Source organism: Macrobrachium nipponense, chromosome 28, assembly GCF_015104395.2.
Source record: "Macrobrachium nipponense isolate FS-2020 chromosome 28, ASM1510439v2, whole genome shotgun sequence".
NCBI classification, from domain to species: Eukaryota; Metazoa; Arthropoda; class Malacostraca; order Decapoda; family Palaemonidae; genus Macrobrachium; species Macrobrachium nipponense.
Genome location: NC_087217.1, coordinates 18741839 through 18758974, shown reverse-complemented (window position 1 = coordinate 18758974; position 17136 = coordinate 18741839). Strand labels below are relative to the sequence as shown.

General features: G+C 40.9%; 1 protein-coding gene across 1 annotated transcript in view; it reads left to right on the top strand.

Annotated features, from left to right (window-relative positions):
- The first annotated feature begins 13168 nt into the window (after nucleotides 1–13168).
- The window catches only part of LOC135201549 (uncharacterized), a 103966-nt gene continuing 99998 nt past the window's right edge, over nucleotides 13169–17136 (top strand). Inside the window, exon 1 of the mRNA XM_064230545.1 lies at nucleotides 13169–13344. The gene's annotated coding sequence lies outside the window, so the exon portion shown is untranslated. The remainder of the gene's footprint in view (nucleotides 13345–17136) is intronic.

Genomic DNA, 17136 nt, shown 5'->3' with positions numbered 1-17136 from the left:
ACCGATCTCAGGGTCCGGGTTCGATTCCCCTTTCTGCCAATAAGGAATCAGGGAATTTATTTCTGGTAATAGAAATTTATTTCTCTATGTATTTTCAGATCCCGCAATATGCTGTAGGTCCCGTTGCTGAGGAACCAATTGGTTCCTAGCCACGTAAAAATGTCTAATCCTTCGGGTCAGCCCTAGGAGAGCTGTTAATCAGCTCAGTGGTCTGGTAAAACTAAGATATACTTAACTTAATTATTGGCAGTCTCACTTCTGAAAAGAGGTAGGTGGGAGAGGATGGTAAAAAGTCAGGTAATACTTTAAACAAAAATTACACTAATAGCTTGATCGTACTTGTTAAAATCTGAGTTTGTGTCTTTACTGCGAAGTGCTCCTTCCTGTAGGACGGTAAAGCAATAATAGTTGATACAAAGAATCAAGCATTTAGAAAGGCACATAATCACTTTAATTATATTTGACCTAAGGTCAAGTTTTGCGAGAGCTAAGGAAGAACCTGGAGGAACTCAAATCTCCCCCCACCCCCCTTTTTTTCACCGTATAATTATGAGGCCCATAATCTCCTCATACGATCCTGGCATATAGTTTGATTTCATTTTTTGGTCTTTTCTTTAGGCTTTTAATTGACTGATACTTTCTAAATGCGGGCATTCGTATGGGACCATCCCATCCCAATCACCCATATATTTGAACATTGTACAAAATTGATCTCATTTCTGCAGTAAGATATTCCACTGAAATTAGAATCCGCAAGAACAAGCATAATTATTATTGATTTGAAAAGGTTTGGAACAAAATACTTACTTGTAAAGTTTCAACTAACTTTTTTTTTTTTGTGATTCGTGCACAGGGTTTTTACTGAATAGTGAAAATGAATAATGCATCTACACAATTTACTAAATATTTTGTAAAGTATTTGTCCAAAAGATATCTCCATGGGTAGGTCTAAGTTAAAAATTTTTATTTTATTTATCCAAGTTTCAAAAATGAATTTGAAAAACACCTAAAAAGAACAATTTTGAACATTTGCAAAAATAAAAAAAAAAAAAAAAAAAAAACTAAAAGACACCAGTCAGGCAACGTTATCTGGCAACTATCTGATAAAGAGAGAGAGAGAGAGAGAGAGAGAGAGAGAGAGAGAGAGAGAGAGAGAAAGCCTAGGGTGACAGAGGGTACAATCCTCGGCTTATTCACAATACCCCTTTTATTAAATTCTCGTCCTGATCGCCCGCGTTAAATGATGATAAATCAAGTGAGGGGGCGGGGAGGGGAGCGGGGGGCGCCTGTTGGGTGGGGAAGGGGGAACGATTTGCATTGATTACCGAGGCTCCGTCTTCTACAGCGATAGGTTGTGGCGGTAGTGACGGTGGCAGAAGGGGTGCGGAATAGCTTTATAGGAGGAAGTGTCGAACGGGAGCAAGAAGACTGATGGCGAAGCCTTCGGGGAAATGAAAAGATAGAAGGCGCGAACGGGGGACGTATTTAGTGGGAAGTGTATTCTAGTCGTCTGCAATTTATTAACTTCAGCGGTGAAAGACATACGTACATAATATATCTAATTATATATATATATATATAATATATATATATATATATATATATATATATTATGTATCACCACTGAAGTTAATAAATTGCATCGACGTCCCACTAAATACTTTTCCTATCTCTCTCTCTCTCTCTCTCTCTCTCTCTCTCTCTCTCTCTCTTAAAGCAGCACTTATGAAATTGCCATTGACTGACGTTCGGTACGAATTTAAGGGTAAATTAAAGTTATTTACCAGAGGATTAGAAATACGTTTAGTTTCGTAAATGACCGATCTCATGGTAACATAACTCTCTCTCTCTCTCTCTCTCTCTCTCTCTCTCTCTCTCTCTCTCTCTCTCTCTCTCTCTCTCTCTCTCTCTCTCTCTGTTAAAACAGCACTTGTGAAACTGTCACAAGTTAGAATTACGTTTATTGTCGTAAGTGACCGATCTTATGGTGACCTCTCTCTCTCTTCAAACAGCGCACGTAGAGTTGCCTACATCAAATGTTCGGAAATAGCTACGGAACGAAAATAAGGTTGTTTGTTATTCGGGGAGCGAGAAAGCTGCCTGTCAGCCACGGACGTGCTAAGCATACCAGGAGGTTTCTACAGAAATTGAGAGAGCATTATTGCAGTGCCGTATGTCTTAGAGCGTCGTAGCATCGTTATTAATGTAAATTACAAAAGCTAACAAGCCTTAGTTGGTAGTTTCACTGTGACGTCCTTTCATTTTTTTTATGGTTTTTGAAACAAATGAAAATCAAGTTATTGATAGTATTTTTTTAAGCTTTCTGTAAAAGAAAACTATTGAGATGAATTAGTCAGTCGGTCTACACTTTTCCTGTCCGTCCTCAGATCTTAAAAACTATTGAGGTTAGAGGGCTGCAAATTGTTATGTTGATCATACACCCCGCAGTCATCAAACACACAAAATCGCAGCACTCTAGCCTCAGTAGTTTTGATTTTTACTTAAGGTTAAAGCTAACCAAAACGTTCTTTTGGCAACGATATAGGACAGGCCACCACCGGGCCCTGGTTAAAGTTTCATGGGCCGCTTTTCATACAGTAGTATTATAACGAGACCACCGAGAGATTAAACGCCGTGCAGAAAACTCGATTGATTTTTTTACTTTATTTTCATCTATGTTTACAACGCATGAATTGAAAAAGATGTCATAATCGATACTTGCTCTTTTCTCAGGTCTCTCTCTCTCTCTCTCTCTCTCTCTCTCTCTCTCTCTCTCACACACACACACACACACGCACGCACACAAATACATGCACATTTTAATTACCAGAACAAAGCTGTAAAATAGCAACATATGGTAGCTACCGTCACTGGACATATTTTATCACATAATTCTGATTAATTAATTTCCGTTTAAAAGCCTAATTAAGTCTTAAGAGAGACAAAAGTATTTCCTAGAATTCCTACTGTCGTCTCGAATGCAAAGCTCACAAGTGTGTGGACCTCTGGAGAACAGTTCTTGTAAGGAATAAACATTAATTCAAAGTAGACTTGCTGCTAAATTTAGAGAATTGTGCAAGTTACGTACGATACAGTAAGTAGATCAAGGGAATTCGATCCCATCCCCAACCGGTCAGCCCGTCCCGCACCCCCACCCCACCCGCTCCCCGGACTCAGATCTTTTCTTTGAAAGTGTTTCTTGAACCATATGAAACGCATACAGAATCCTAAATGTCATTCTTCATTCCAAATTCACTTTTGAGAAGCATATCCAGTCTACACGTAACTCAGCAGCACTAAAAAAAAAAAAATTGCATAGTGAGAAAATTTTTCGAGATATTAAGAAATCTTTTAATACCAAGTAAATATTTGTTGTCATTCTGTTAGCCTGACGTGCTTTGCATATTGTTTCCCTATTTGGTCCGTTTCATTGGGCAACATGCAACTCCCATTCCAGATCTTATTCTAAGTCTCTGGAAGCACCGCTGTTCAATTCTCTCATTTTACGCGCTTTTATAAAACGTTCCAGAATTTCGGTCACGTCTTCCATTCAAATTTTCCCTGACAGTACTTTTAAATCGACAGGTGTATAGCCTTCTTGTGAGGTTCAGTAATATATAGATTTCCAGAGGTTTTTTTTGTAGCTACCACCTGCTCTTATAGTCGTGTAATTGGATCGTTGGAACTTCAGAAGTGCAAAATGGTTGCAAATGCTTTCTTATTCTGCAATCTCAGTCCTATATTTCGTTCTAGCAGTTTAGTAAGACTGAATGAGAGGAAGTGTTTCCTTCATGCAGTTTAAAAGTACACACACACACACACACACACAGAAAGAGAGAGAGAGAGAGATGGGAATCATTTGATACCCTTTCCCCTTTCTATGTCAATCACTATGTATGTATATATATACATATACATATATATATATATATATATATATATACATATATATATATATATATATATATATATATATATATATATATTCAATGAGTACCCAGAGAGGAATGGAAGAAAAATGACCAGTCGGACATACCACGCCTCTTGTGCCGGGCATAAAGTAGCGGCATTTTAATACTACGTCCAGCTGACCATTTAAGCGTATAACGTTGTAACATATTTATTGCGGTAACGCTCACCATATTTTACGGTTCGTCTGTGATCCGTGGTATGCTCCTCAACCAACTTATGAAAGAGGAGGCCCTCCCTACCTAACAATGTGTGATATAGATAGATAGATAGATAGATAGATAGATAGATAAGTCATCTATATACCGACAAAGTACCGCATGCAAGACTGTGGTCAATTCCAGCTCATTATTAATGCAAGGACGCACGATAGAAAAAATAATAACCATTTAAGGCATGTCTTGTAGTTTCTTCTTGAATACCTGCCCCTAACAGGAGAGAGAGAGAGAGAGAGAGAGAGAGAGAGAGAGAGAGAGAGAGAGAGAGAGAGAAATCAGAAATATAACTGAGATTAAACTTGCTCATCAACTCAGTAAATTTCGTTGCTTTTCGAAACAAATTTCTACAGCAAATATGACTTAATTGTGGTACGCTGAATTTTTGGTTTACTTTTATACATTTCTTGACTTTTCTAATAGTAAGTCGAGAACCTAGGGTAATGCTGCTTTGAATGCGATGTTACGAAATGGCAACATTGCAAAACTATAACATCTCATTAACGGAAAATGACGGATGTACAGATTACTGGATTTTAAAGTTGCGTAAACATAAAATCGAAGAAATGCAAATATACAGGCAAGTACATTTGCGGGAATGCAAAATTATTTGAATGTAAATTTACGAACTACAAAATAATGCGAACGTAATATCGTATGAAAGCAAAATTATGTATAGCGAAGTTTCAGAAGTGCAAAATTACTATAGTAGATTCACATCAACCGTGGATATGATGTCTAAGCCAGTCCCTGACGACGCTCCTGATTGGCTATTGATAAGCCAGTCACAGGTCTGGAAACTCTCAGTCTCTCTCGAGAGTTCACATGGGTAGGATCTATGTTCAACCTCTCCTGAGGGATACGTCTTTCAAAAGTATCCTTCAGGAGATGTGGAACATAAATCCTACCTATGTGAACTCTCGAGAGAGACTGAGAGTTTCCAGCCCTGTGATTGGCTTATCAACAACCAATCAGGAGCATCATAAGGGACTGGCCTAGACATCAGATGCCCGGTTGATGTGAATCTACTATAGAAGGCGATGATCCATTTTTTCACACTCCGTTCAATGCTTCTGTGTTTTTTTATTCGTTTAACTAATTATCATAATATTCTCCTGTGCGTTTTACTGGTCATCTTTATCCATCTGATACATATTATTTACTTTACTTACCCTTTTTTCAGAGTAAATTGAATAAACGCTCATTTCACCTTCAGTCATTTTTTTAACGAGATTGTGGCAGCGCGCTACGTGCGCTGTAACCTGAGATTGCTGTCTCCCTACCCTCCTGATCCTCTACTTAACCCTCACCACATGGGCCGGACAAGCAGGTTCGCAGGAGGATGCTGGATGTCTCCTCTACTCTGCCGTTCCCCTACCTACCGCGCCCTCGAAAATGAAGATTTTTAGATAGAAGTACACGTGTCAGCATGCCTAACGCTTCTAATTCATTGACTTACCGTCAGCTATAATCCTCGAATCACGTGACAGAAACATCTCAGAACATTCATCCTTTACTGACTCTGACCTTTTTACCACTTCTGTATATTTCCACATTTCTTGCCTTTTGAGTTCGTTTTATGCCGCGCATACTATGAAAGTATTCAACTCAATACTTCAATACTTCTTCTTAAATACTATTCTCAATTCCATCTTATCTACCACACTAAGCCGAGTTACCTTTATAGCTACATTTCCCTTCTTTTATCTTCTATCTGCTGTAATTTATCTTTTGTTACAATCAAATAATGATCAGATATAGCTCCACCTACTTCTTACTATATCCATGAACTTGCAATTTCATATTCCACGTTTTAATGAACTTTCTATCTCACAGTTTTCTTTTTCTTCCTAGTACATTTATACATTTCTTTGGAAACGACGTATTCCCAAAATCAGACCTCTTCCCAAACACATTTCCAAAAACTCTCTCCATTCTCATACTTCCTCGTTTGGACGAGTGGTTTACGTGCTCGCCTACTGATTCGGTAGTCCCGCGTACGATTTCCTGCTCTACCAACAAGGAATCAGAGGAATTTATTTCTGGTGATTAGAAATTCATTTCTCGATTTAATGTGGTTAGGATCCAACAAAAAGCTGTAGGTCCCGTTGCTAGGTAACCAATTGGTTTCTAGCCACGTAAAATTACCTAATCTTTCGGGCCAACCCTAGGAGAGCTGTTAGTTACCTCAGTGGTCTGGCTAAATTAAGATATGCTTAACTTTTTCTCCATTCTCATTTAGACCTGAAACTCTAAACATCCCATTTCATATCTCTTTTTTAGCCACAAACCAACGAAGCTCTTAGTCAGAGGTAAAAACAAAAAATTCCCTGTCCTTTCCTTAGCACCTACCGAAAGGAACATCATACCAGGATCTATTGCGTCCAGGACCTTTGATTATACGCACAAGCTTCACGTGCCGAAGTCGAAAACTAGCAGTACCTTGGTAGGTGTCGCAGTAGAAGCGCCAACTATAGTAGATTCACATCAGCCGTGCATTTGATGTCTAGGCCAGTCCCTTACGACGCTCCTGATTGGCTGTTGATAAGCTTATCACAGGGCTGGAAACTCTCAGTCTCTCTCGAGAGTTCATATAGGTATAGATATATTTCCACCTCTCCAGAGGGATACTTTTGAAAAACGTATCCCTCAGGAGAGGTGGAACATAGATCCTACCCATATGAACTCTCGAGAGAGACTGAGAGTTTCCAGTCCTGTGACTGGTTTATCAACAGCCAATCAGGAGCGTCGTCAGGGACTGGCCTAGACATCAAATATACGGTTGATGTGAATCTACTATAGTACCTTTGGAATGTGTCCCAGTAGCAGCGCCAGCCGCCCTCATCTGCATGCCACTGCGAGATTTCTGCACGTTTTTGTCAACATTCATAATCATTGGGACTAAATGAGGCTTGCCCTGACAGGTTTACGGTAATAGAGTCGAGGAGGAGTCCGGAGGAATCTCTATGCTGACATAATCAAGGGACGCCGAGGTAGGTAGATTCGAGAATAATGCAGAACAGGTAGATAACGAAGATAAATCTATTAAGCAGCCAGGTAGATTATTTTGGTCGGAGAATGAAGGCAGATGCCACGTCAGACGGGAATAATATTCAGGAAATGAGTGCTTAGCTTGTAACCTTTATTTATTTATTTTTTTCTTTCATCTGGTATTTTGCATTTTGTAAAATAAACCTTGGCAACTAGGAAGAATTTATATCGGAACGATTTGGCAAAAAACTTAAATTACATCTTTGTTTAGCCATTACGACGAAATTTGTGTTCCTCACAGTTAAAAACGAACGAATATATGTGCCTACCATAACCACGGGCTAAAATATTTTGTCTCAGTATCAAACGCTATTAGACCATTGCAATTATAAGCACGACTTAAGTATTTCAAAGTATATTTGTGGTCCTAGATCCTTAACTGTTAAGAAAAAACGACTGAAGTATTTCAGTATATTGGTGGTCCTGGATCCTTATCTGTTCAAAAAAAAAAAAAAAAAGTAAAGACATGACTAAGACGGAATTTTAAATAGAATACAAAAATGGTAAATCTACAAGAAATCTGAGGAAAATTAACCCTCTCTCTCTCTCTCTCTCTCTCTCTCTCTCTCTCTCTCTCTCTCTCTCATCATGTCATCATGCTACGGTAAACAATCTTAAAGTTTACGACTGATTCCAAGCTTCTTTTTTTTTTTTTTAAGAATTAGACCTGTGATTGAATGGTATTGTCTATATATGATTAATCAGGTTTAATGACCCAATATATTGAGAACTCTCTCTCTCTCTCTCTCTCTCTCTCTCTCTCTCTCTCTCTCTCTCTCCTGTCACATAATCCCAAAGTTGACAATTGAATCCAAAGTTTTTTTAATCAAGAATTAGACCTGTCAATGAAGGGTTTATTGTCCATATATGGTTATTTAGATTACATAAACCAATTTATTGGGGATTTTGGTTTTTGTTTCTTTCTTTCTTTGGCTCTCTGTCCTTTGTTGTTTTTTCAGCGCGGGGGTACTTTTGGGAAAGAATAGCAACCCCCCATTTTTTTCATTGGAGATCCCATTGGCTGAATAAACACGGAAGACTGACTCGCTTTTTTTTCATACTTGCCTCGGCACCGCCAATTGTGGAGCAATAATTCACTCTGGCGTAAGTAAAAAACAAACCAAGTGATTATTCCGGATTGTCAAATCGTTTCTACCTTTTTTTTTTTTCTTTTTTCTTCTTTGTCGAGGTTTCAGAACCACGCAGACATCGTATCACGAAATACACGCAAGGGGGGAAAAACTCATACGAGAATAATGGTTTTTCTTATTTCGATATCTCATTCTGCGTCGACATCAGTTCTAGACAACCCGATGTCATTTTTTTTACCAGTTTTCCGTAATGTATATAACCACTTCGAACAATTTGAGCGTAATAATTACCGAATATCCTCTGTTGATAACAGCGTCCATTTATGCGCTCGATCTGACAGTTACGTTTCTATTTGACTATGTTACATTTCTCTGTGTTTTCCTTTTGTTGATTATCTTGGATCTTTCCTAGTTAGTTGTCGTTGTTTCTTTATCAAGCTGGCCTTATGCCAGCACAGGCTCTTGCTCATAGAGCAGCCGGTAGTCCCATAGTGACTAACCGGGTATGTACCCACCTTAGTACAAGCCTGTTGGGTATTAGCGTAAAAACATAAACAAACGACTGTAAATGTCATAAAGATGATTGCCCCCAAGAGATCGGTAGGCGAGCAAGTAACCGATTCGTCCAACGAGGAACTTAGTCTTAGATAACGACCTCCGAAAACCCTTGGGATCACTACAAAAAACAGATGCTCCACATCAATCATTATGTCACATTTTAAAACCATTTCCTCCTTTCCTTTGTCACAGTTCCCAGCGTATCAAATAACCTCTGTGACTTAACTCCTCACGAGTGATCTCATTTACCTCTATGATCTCATTTACCTCTAAGATCTTATTTACCCCTAAGATCTCATTTACCCCTAATATCTCAATTAAATACCGCTAAGATCTCACTTGTGTCTAAGATTTCATTTACCTCTAAGATCTCTTATTTACCTCTAAAAGCACATTTACCTCTAAAATCTCATTTACCCCTAAGATCTTATTTACCCTTAATATCTCCTTTAAATACCTCTAAGATCTCACTCGTCTCTAAGATTTCATTTACCTCTAAGATCTCATTTACCCCTACGATCTCATTTACCTCTAAGATCTCACCTACCTCTATCTCATTCAGTCATAAGATCTCATTTACCCCTCAAATCTCATTTACTTCTAAAATCTCACTTACCTCTATCTCATTTACCCCTAAGATCTCACTTTATATTATTATTATTATGATGATGATGATGATTATTATATAGATATATATATATATATATATATAGATATATATATATATATATATATATATCTTATTATTTTTTTTTTTTTTTTTTTGCTCTATCACAGTCCTCCAGTTCGACTGGGTGGTATTTATAGTGTGGGGTTCAGGGTTGCATCCTGCCTCCTTAAGAGTCCATCACTTTTCTTACTATGTGCGCCGTTTCTAGGATCACACTCTTCTGCATGAGTCCTGGGGCTACTTCAGCTTCTAGTTTTTCTAGATTCCTTTTCAGGGATCTTGGGATCGTGCCTAGTGCTCCTATGATTATGGGTACAATTTCTATTATTATTATTATTATTATTATTATTATTATTATTATTATTATTATTATTATTATTATTATTATTATTATTATTCATGTATTTCTGTGAACAAGTATAAAGGGTCCTGAATACCCAAAGACAAATTCCGACAGGTATAGTATTTTGTTTGTGATTTGGATTAAACCGGCCTTATGTCAGCTAGAACGAGTCGTTACGCAAATTAAAATCGACCTGCAAAGATTATTAAGGAATCAAAAGGGCTACTTTGACCTCTGGATTCGACCTCATCTCTCTCTAAGACCTCTTTCTGGAGAGGGCTGTAAACTTCCTAACACATGAGAAAAAAAATAATAGTAAAAAACTCATAGGAAACGGACGTTTTATGAAAGAAACAAAGAACACTGGGGTCTCTTTAAACTTACTGATAGTAAAGGAATAAATGAATAAATAAGAAATATATAGATAACATTAAAGCCTCTGAAACCAATATGTATGACTAAATAAAAGGACAGTCGATATCCAATATACAAAAGAAAGAAAGAAAAAAAGTAAAAACCTCCGTTGGACATATAAGAACGTCCAAAGGTAAAACTGACTAAAAGTAAGCAATTGTGTTACTGCTCACTTCAACAGTAGTTTATTACATGCAAAATCCTGATGTACAGTGTATATATTCCATATCCTATGTGGCCCATTCCTTCATTTGACTGCGTATTGTTCGGTATAAGTCAGTCTATGGGATGGCAGTGGGGTAAGAAAGGGTACCCTGATGCGTATATAGGTATGGCATATAAAGGAATATGGTATTTCTACAGAAGCAGTCCGCACGGAATGCAAGGAACGTAACCGCGGATACGACATCCACCAGGGATTGGGGCGTCCAATGTATTTCGCCGTGTTTAGTACTGGGCCCTGGGGGTTTAATTACAGTCGTCCGAATAAATATTACTTAAAATTCTTGTTCAGTAGGTAAAACTGTACAGAAAAACCGCAACTGCCATAGTCTAGGCCACCGCGGATAAGTGCCCTAGATCTACCAGGAATATACTTAAAATCCTCATAGCACTAATACATCGGTAGACGAAAGAAGATTTTATCACCAGTTTTCGTTTAAACGAGTTTGGCTTTTAAAATTCATTAGTGCTACACAAAAAATAATAGAAAACGTAAATTATAATTTTATAGAAAACGTAGATTTTTATTTTAACTGATAGACTATTATAAACATAATGCGTCATGCCATCCCCTCAATTTGGAAGATGACCAATGGGCCCGTGAACTTCGGAAGTATGATATAATGGGACTACAATAAAAGAATATACTTAAATAAATGATTACAGAACAACCATTGTGCAATAAAATTTGTTTGTACTCTTTGCTAATCTGGAAATCAAATTAGCTCCCATTAAAGCGAGGATTGAGTTTAAATTGTGTGTTGGTGTTTCATGCATTGCAGCATGAAAAGCCTGTATATATCAGCAGATTATTGCGTAACTTTCAAACGGCTTCAGTTGTAGCTCTGAGACATGACACTGACCATCGAAGATTGAAGGACTGATCGAGAGGTAATTTGCAGACGGATTTTAGAGCCTTTGAGATAGTTCAATAGGCTGCCTCAAGAGATGAGATCGTTGGACAACGTTGCTTCATTCAAGAGGAAACTGAAGCCTTACTAACTGTTCAGCGTCTATTATACTAATGATGATAATATTGGTGAATAAACTCTGGTGTGGTACGCGTTCTGGGGAGCCCTGCAGAGCGTCCTTCAACAATTTACCAAATAGAATGGAGATAAAATAGGAAGGAGGATCTGATGGAAATCTGTAGCGTGATTATACAGCATATAAAAAGGCTAATATATATGGAAATGTTTTGCTGTAGCGGGATTATAAAACATTGCCACATAGTATACTTGTAGGTTGTATAATCATATATATGCTACAACTCCATTTGCATCTATGGTATTAATAGAAGGTTATTCTTGAAAATTTATAAGTGGAATACAACAGGCACAACCTACTGAAATTTTCACAATCGTATGCATTTTCATTTGTTATCACACACATGTGATACACTCATATATCGGTATAGATATAATGTGTATAGCTACGTGCGTATGTATATGATAGATACACATTTTATAGCAGGAGGGGATTTATGATTATGTATTTCCCCCTTTAAATAAACCATTTAGTTTTACGATAACTTTAGTTTTCATAGAAAATGGACACGTAATATAAGTGCCATCATGTTGTTCTTTCTTGTTTCACTGACTAATAGCTGTTTTATCACTTTAGCCTATATTGTGTGGATCAGACATAAAAATTAGTCTTCATCGAAACAAAGCAAATATGTCATAAAGTTTTTAGCTTTTGGAAGAAATTAAATCCAGATATTTTCTTGGTCACAATCACAGTGTATTTTATATATCCCGGTTAATTTACCCGGGATACAAATATGTTTAAATGTAGTTAAAACTTTACTTTAAGATTGCAGTCGTAGTAGTGCAGTTTATGTTAATTTTAGAAGTGTGATATCAAATGTAATGCTGGACTAAAAACTCCATTCAATATAAGACCAATTCAGTTAAAACAAAATTGATTTGGTACATAAACACACTCCGACGCATTTACAGGCGTATACAGGCTATACGTACTACATACCAGAGTCAAAATATAACTCTGCTACATACACTAGCTCACAACATTAACCACAACGAAACTTTGACCACTCAAGTTTTCCTGTTTATTCGGCTGGCTTATATTCATATCCATGGCATTTAATAGATTGTATTATACGATATATGTCATTACTCACTATGTACTATAGCTTATCGTATCTTTCTATGATACGTCATAATATGATTTTGGTGTTTAACTTTGTCACCTTTAATTCCTAGATCTTTTTCATTTTTGCCAGATTTTTAGCCAACTCTTCATCATCTCTCGGTACCTTTTTTCGTGTAATCAGCTTTGATGCTTATTTCTCCACTTTTCCATTTATTTTTATTTTATCACTTTGTTCGTCGTATAAGGCCATGTGTTCATCTTTTGGCTGGAATAGAATTTCAATTGCCGCTTAAATAGCGTCTTAATTTTTTAGTAGCTTTTGCTGGAAGGAAAGGCATCCATTTTTTTAAATAAATTTGTCTACATTGGCTTTTTTGTTAGTCGTTGATTGTCAGAGAAAAAAGATGTTTTTTTCTCTCTCTCTTTCGCTCTGGAGCCACGCCGTTAATAGAACATCAATATGGCCGAACCAAAGACATATTAATGAAAATGATAATGATATGTCGTCATCTAATAGCTATCGCATGTCTATGGAAACCAGCATTGTAAACGTCAGATGTGGATGTAAACATAACACGACGCCATTTATTTCCGCTGTCCTATCGTGACATTGAATCTGAATGAGACAACACGAGACTGATTGCAATTGGCAACGTTTTCTATAATTCACAAGGACCGTGATAGTTAGAAATATGGGTAAATTGTTAATTTTAGGCTTAACCATAATCGCGTTTCAGAGTTGAAAATATTGATGGAATTCCCTCATGTTTTACGATTGCTAGCCTACTAGCCTAGTACCTACTACTTACCTACCTACTAGGTAGGTACTATGTATTTATAGGTAGTGTGTGTTTTGGACAATATGAACGTTCGTTTTTATTAGCAACGTTCGAGTGAAATTAAAGGATTCATTCAAGCTAACCTACTAACTCAGGGCGTCGGTTCCATACCGGGTCGGAGGGTTAGGGGCCGACTTTGTCTTCCCAGAACCCCTCCCCTGGTCTAACTTTGTGAGTTGTGCATTAGGTAGCTACTACTACTAGGGAGAACGGTATTTCTACAGAAGCAGTCCGCATGGACTGTGAGGTACCTACGTAACCGCGGATACAACATCCACTAGGGATTGGGGGGCGTCCAATGGTAGGTAGTATTTCACTGTGTTTAGCTAGTACTGGCCCGTGGGGCGTTAGGCTAATTACAGTCGTCCAAATAAATATTACTTAAAATTTTTGTTCAGTAGGTAAAACTGACATAGGTAGGTAGTCTAGGCCGCCTCGGATAAGTACCCTAGATCTACTGGGGGAACAACTGACTGGACTAGCGGATCCAGTTTCCACCGTGTGTGAAGCCACCCTCCGAAAAAGTACTTTAACACGTCCTGACACTGGAGATGGTCATCAGTCATGAGGTGTTAGTGGTGATAACAGGAGCTCAAGACCTCTACGCTCCTTTCGAAGTAAGTACTATTTTCTCCAAAGTTAGAAATTAAGTCCATATTTTAAGATTTAAACAGAGGTTAATGAAAAGGGTGGCCAAGCAGTGCCCACAACCCCAGAACGCTTTAGAAGGTTTTACTTACAACTCTAAATATTTCGAAGATTGATGCCATCTCGATGTTTGCGGAGTCGCTTGTGTCAAGAAACTTCCCTTGTTCCGATACGTAATACAAACCATCGGTCCTTTAACAATAGGAAGTAGCTAGCGGCAGCTGGAACGGTCGTAAGCTTCGAACAAGGGGAGAACGGTAGTTAACTGCTTGTCCGACAGTCGCGCGCCGCGCGACTGGGAGGTAAACAAATCACTTTTGCTTTCGGCCGCGGGTGTGAAGGACGTGTTCGTCATCGCTCTCTGCCCGCTTCATCGTCGTATGCTTTGTTTATATTGTGTTTTCTACTAATGGTTTGTTTGACTTGAAAATGAAACTGTAAGTACACTGTTTTCATTTTCATTACTTAATTATGAACCAACATGGAGTTATCGCCGTAGATGCGGCGATTTCCTCTCTTTTCATGAATTGAACCCTTGAATTATGTCTCGGTGCCGAGGGCGGGCGCGCTCGCGCCGAGTCATGTATTTTGGGCGAAAGTCTGTAATTGAAAAATGTAAGTACTCTTTTCATTATATTTTTGCCTGTTGCGTTCGTTACCGAGAGTGTGATTGCGCTCGGCACGAGCCTTTTAATTTTGTATAATAGAATGCAATGGAAGTGGATTCGCAATTGCAATATTCTTTTCATTTTCATTTATTTATTTGCATGAAATTTAATTTGGATCAATTTTCGTTCTACCCGGGAATTGATCCTTACGATTTTTTTATGTGAAAGTGAAATCGCAAGTGCAGTATTCTGTTTCATTTCATATATATTTTATGATAGCATCATATTATTGGATCAAGTTTCCGTTCTTACCCGGGAATTGTATCTTTTCCCCTTTAAGTTCTATGAAGTGAATCGCAGGGCAGTATTCTGTTTCATTTTCATATTACTTTTCACTGCTGTGCTGGGGTAGGGGAAGCGAAGGTTCTGCCAGGAAGTCGTCGGAAAGCTCTCCCGCGACTCCCTTGGTATCCGATTCTTCGTCTTCCTTCCTGCCCCCCACCCCCGCTCAGCTTCTTCGTTGTATTTTGTATTTGGGGTCTTCCTTGCGTTGGCGGGGTGGGGGCATGTCTTCCCCCCGTGCGTGAGGGAACCCCTCTTACTAATCTATCTATGTTACCGCAGGTGCTACATCCGTGGGAGACGACCTTGGACAGGTATGGACCAACCGCTGGCGGCGGCCAGGGCGGCCTTCTGCCTACGCAATTCCCCACGGGCTGCTGCAGCGTCTAGCGAGGTCTGGGGCGGTCTCCACTACTACCACGGCCGCTTATGCTGCTCCCCCCCTCCTGGTCTACACTCCCCTTGCTGTGTCGATGACGCCGTCTGCCGCTACTAGGGCTGCCGCCGTACCGAGGTGGGGTTGCCGCCGCCGCCTGTTTCTTCGTGTTGCCTGCCCCAGACTTCCGCTGTTCCAGCAGCTCGCCCCTGGACCGGCCGCCAGGACCCAGGTTCCGCTGGCTGCCGATGATTCTACGAGGCGATCGCTGGGCCTGCCGTACCTGCCGCTGATGTGATTCCCGCTGTTGGCTTGGCTGTCCCTTCTGGGTCTACCGCTGCCGCTGTTCCTGCCGCTCCTGAGCTGGTGGCTGTTCCTGTCGCTCCTGGTTCCTGAGCCTGTCCATGCTGGTCCTGCCCACGGTGTGTCTTCCCCAGTCCCAGGTCCTTCCGGACAGGTGCAGTCTGGGCCGTGTTGCTTCGGCAATAGCCCCGGCTCCGGCCTGGATGGAGGACTTGACGACTGTCCCTGCGTGAGCTGACGAGGAAGAGGAGAAGAGGAAGCTGTCATCTTCGTCTTCATCGTCTGCTGCTGCCTCTTCCCCTTCGACTTCTAAGGCCCATAAGCCGAAGAAGAAGAAGGCTGCCTTCCCCCCTAAGAAGTCTCCTTCGGGAACTTCTAAGGGCCCGTCCCACCCCAGTGGGACGGGGGGGTCCTTCTGCTGGTCCTCCTGCTCCTTCGCGAGAAATCCCGAGTGTACGTTCTCCCTCGGGAGACCGTGCAGCCAAGTTTCGGCGCCAGAGTTCGCTCGGCGCCAAGACGCGGCACGGAGCAGAAGGCTGGTGAGAGCCGCTCAGGTGACTCTCGCCAGGCCAGCGGCCGCTCTTGCAGCGACCAGCTGGTAACCCGGGGGCCCGTCTCGCTCCGGCGATTCGGGGAGCTCTTCTGCTGGTCCTCCTGCTCCTCGGGAACAGGGCCCGTCTTTTCTTCTACCAAGGAGAAGAAGACGGGGACCAGAGGAGTACCAGCTTCGGCTGGCCACTTCCTCGCCTGGTTCTAGCGGTTCTGCCGCTAAACCAGGATCCGCCTTGGCTTCTCGTTAGCGAGAAGTACCGAGTGGACGGTCTCCCGCGGGAGACCGTCCAGCCAAAGTCTTGACGCCCGAGCTCGCTCGCCGTCAAGACCGAAGCGCGGAGCAGAAAGACTGGCGAGATCGTGCAGACGACTCTCGTCAGGCCAGTGGACGCTCTCGCAGCGACCAGCTGGCTGCTCGGGTTGACGTGACGGTCGCTGACCAGCCACGAGTTGAGGCGAGGAAGGGGTCCCCGCGGCCGTCGGTACCAGCCACGGCTGGTACCAGCGGCTCGACGCGCCGAGAGGACGCTCGCCGGTCTCACCGCGACAGCGAACCTAGCAGGTCACCTGACGCCGCTCCCATCGGGACCGGGCGGAGATGGTAACCAGCAACAGCTCGCCTGACGCTAGAGATCAGCGTCGATGTTCTCAGCCGAGCCTTCGCCCCAGGCGAGCGGCAAGGCTAGGCCTGCTGCTCGATCGCCACCGCCAGCGGGTTGACGATCAGCAGCAGCCCTCCAAGCACGCTGGTCCTGCCAGCGAGCTAGGGGGGGGCGTCAGGTCTGCCTCTCCTGTACCTTCAACCTCCTCGGGCTACACC